This window comes from Etheostoma spectabile, chromosome 6, assembly GCF_008692095.1.
Source record: "Etheostoma spectabile isolate EspeVRDwgs_2016 chromosome 6, UIUC_Espe_1.0, whole genome shotgun sequence".
NCBI classification, from domain to species: domain Eukaryota; kingdom Metazoa; phylum Chordata; class Actinopteri; order Perciformes; family Percidae; genus Etheostoma; species Etheostoma spectabile.
Window position 1 is genome coordinate 57,194 of NC_045738.1, and position 3,973 is coordinate 61,166.

Below are 3,973 nucleotides of genomic sequence, written 5' to 3' on the forward strand. Positions count from 1 at the left end.
TTTGAGCAGTACATAAGCCAGATTCTTATGGAGATAGAATTTTCTATATTTTGTTACGTTTGCTCTATAGTTTCTTTATTACATACGAAGAAAAAAAAGATCTGAGAGAAGAAAAAAAAGTTTGAGAGAACAGGTTATCACACTGATAGCAAAAAACATTTTATGAGAGAAAAAAATATTTGAGAGAAAAAGTTTTCATACCAATAGCAAAAAAAATCTCTCTCAATATACTTTTTTAAAGTCTTAAATATATATTTTTTGCTATCAGTCTGAAAAAAAAATTGTCTTTGCTTTTGATTCAGTTTTTTGCTCTCGTCTCAGGATTTTTCTCTCGATGTGAAAATAGTGTCATGGCCAGGTTCATGGCCACGTTCCTATTGGCCAGTCAGGTGAGCACCGTCTTGTCTTGGGAGTCCATCTGAATCATAACACCATTGTCACCGCCATAGATAGACAACTAGCAGCCAGCCCAAATACCTTTTACTTATCTAAACACTTTTTTACAGTCAAACTCCAGGTCCTGCAGCTACTGTTTAAAAGCTAGGGTATGAACTTTTCTTTCTCATGTTCATCAATGATGATTATAATTTTAGAACGTTTTAGAGACATCAATGTTTTATTATCATTTCCTTGCTACTTGGATGCAATTCTTGAATGCAATGAGAGTTAAGCCATGTATTATTCAGATGGACTAACCAAGACAAGACGGTGCTGACCCAACTGGCCAATAGGAACGTGGCCCCGCCCATGACACTATTTTCACATCGAGAGAAAACTCCTGAGACGAGAGCAAAAAACTGAATCGAGAGAGACTTAGGTATTGAGAGCAAGAAGAAAAACGTTTTGAGAGAAACACTTTTTTTTGTGAGAGAATTGTTTTTCAAACTGATAGCAAAAAAATGTATTTTTGAGAGTTTAAAAAAAGTATTTGGAGAGAGTTTCTTTTGCTTTTTTTTTTAACTTTTTCTCTCAAACTTTTTTTTCTCTCAGATCTTTTTTTTTTCTCGCATGTAATAAGGAAACGATTCTAGCTCCATAGATTCCAGTCCAATGTGTTGTGAACCAAAAGGAAGTCTTTTGTTTTAAATCTTGAATATTTATTAGATTCATCATTAACTGAAGTGTGTTTGACCTTGATTCCTTTATCCTCCACAGCTTTGTGTCTCTGACTCATTTCCTTCCATCCTTTCCAAAAGGGAGTCAAAATGTCATGGGCCTCGCCACAGAAACATCTGAGAGCCAGGAACAATGTGATGCATTCAATTCAAACCATCTACCATAATTGAAAGCACTTTTAAATATTACTGATAGAATTTTGCTATTTGAGTCACTGTTTCATCTGACCTCATCTAAAGGGTTTTATTTCTCGGAGAATTAAAACCACTCTGAGTATTTACGCTAGAACAAACAGAGAGTACAGTATTGTGTGAGAGTGTGTGCATGTCAGCGTTTTAATGAGTGTATTTGATGTACTGCATTTTGTATTCTGTGTTGACTTTTAACTCTCTTAGATATTCAGTACCTTATGACATATATACTGTACACTGTATACTGGATATACCTCTTATATAATATTTTATGACTTGATGCAATCACTTCCCGATGGTTAAGTTAATGTTTTATGTGTTTAGAAATAAATGGTCAATTATCTATAATTGCACCAACTAATAATAATTCCTCTGTGATCATTTTTGCCAGCTTTACGTGAGTGATGACAATGTGTTCTGCCCTGTTTTTTAGAGGTGTGTGTGTGTGTGTGTGTGTGTGTGTGTGTGTGTGTGTGTGTGTGTGTGTGTGTGTGTGTGTGTGTGTGTGTGTGTGTGTGTGTGTGTGTGTGTCAAAGACATGTTGGGAGATCACGAATAGATTCTGTTGTGGCATGGTTACTACAGTTACAGCACGTCTTCTCAAAAGCAGGGGCCAAATCACAACATCAATCTGAAAAAGTTGTTCTTGGCAGATAATCGCAATTTAACAGCCACTCATCATCATGGGCCACACACTTCCCAGTGGTCTCTCCTTGTGAAAGCACACACACACACACACACACACACAAACACACACACACACAAATAAAGACTGTCCAAAGGCAATATGTCTAAAGCTTGGTAGTTTACTTTACTTTTGAGGAAATATGTACAGTCTGTACCAAGTAGTTTTTTTGTCTTAACAGGGATCTTCAACAGGGGGTCCAGGACCCCTAGGGGGTCCTCAGAGTCAATGCAGGGGGGCGTCCAAATAATTGTGACTTCTGTTTTGAAAATTTAAAAAGTCTTATATTATATTATATTATATATTTTTAGTGGGTCTTTGCTCCGTCGCTCTTTCAGTTAACCTAAAAAAATGTTAAAGACCCCTGGTCTGAACCTAACCAATTTGTTTCGGAACATTAACCATGTTTAAAACACTAACCGTTTTACAATGTTTGCCAGTCACTGGAAAATATTTTTTTCTTGAAACTTAATAATCTGAAGCTCGCTGATCTACTACACGCGTTACATTATCTGAACAAACAATCTAGGTAAATCATTTTGGCCTTTTGCTGTGGGTACATATTGAAACCCTAAGGCACATGCTCATGTTACAATCAAATCAAGTCACGTCCTTCAAACCCCCCTGCTTTGAAGAACTCAACCGCAGCTGTAGCTGGTGAATGGACAGCTTCCGTACATTACTATACATTAAATACATTACTCTTTTAGATGATACATATGATTTCTATTTTTTGTTCCCTGTATCTGTCTTTTATTCTCTGTAAAGCGTCCTTGAGTGTTAGAAAGGCGCTGTTAAATAAAATGTATTATTATTATTATTATTATTTGAGTGACTATTAGAAACACCTGTCAGCTCGAGCAGAAAAATTAGCTTATTCATCAGTGTGATGACCTCTAGAGAAAGGGCTGGAAAGAGGGCAGCGGACTCAGAGGAGAGTGGTGTGATTTCACACTGGAACCTGGGGAGAGAAATAGATGTGTCATAGTGGGTTTGTGATACTCAATTAAGTGGTTAATTTGTGAATCTAATCTCCACATATTCATACATACTGTATGTGCATACATGTACACTACCGGTCAAAAGTTTGGGGTCACTTAGAAATTTCCATTTCACTCCATTATAGACAGAAACCAGCTGAGGTCGTTGCATTGTTTTTTTTAACCCGGTCAGCAGTTTTCAGATTACATTATGTGCTTACAAATTGCAAAAGGATTCTCCAGTGTTTTCTCAGTTAGTTTTTAAATGATATCAGATATTGAACAGAATTGCCTCTGGAACATTGGATCATGGTTGCTGATAATGGGTATGTAGATATTGCATTAAAGTCAGCCACCCACTCAGATCAGCTGGTATTCTGTCCGATAAATGTTAATGGAGTGGCATGGAAATTTCTAAGTGACCCCAAACTTTTGACCGGTAGTGTACATCACATGAAATAGCATTAGAAAACCTTCACCCAAAAGCAGAAAGTTTCAATTCCTTTTTTTTAGGTCTAAATTAGTAAATTCTTAGCGTGCCAGTTCCGATGGCCTTCTGACACATCTACCAGGGTTTGGAATGCCATAAAAATGGAGAAGATGTAATTACAGCAAATTCATGAGACTGCATTGCTGTAAATTAAGTGGAATTAGTTTATAAATTCTTTCCTCATGTCCTGGGAAGCAGTATGTACAAGTACAAGTAGTTACAATAAGTAAATGAGACGTCCCACATTACTGTAATTGACATGATCAAGTTAACATACATATAATTGGTATGATATTTTGTTAAAAGCGACTCACAATACGTTTTTGAAACTGTTTTCTATTTTAAAGGGAATACACCACTAAAAATCTATCTTTTAAAATATATACTTCCTAGGGAAAGTCCCCCTTAATCACAGATATCTTCTGTGACATACCAACTTTATTGATGTTATTGAACTGTCTCCGTCCTCCAGTACGCTGGTTTTCAAGTTTAGGATCTGTTCAATTTCAAC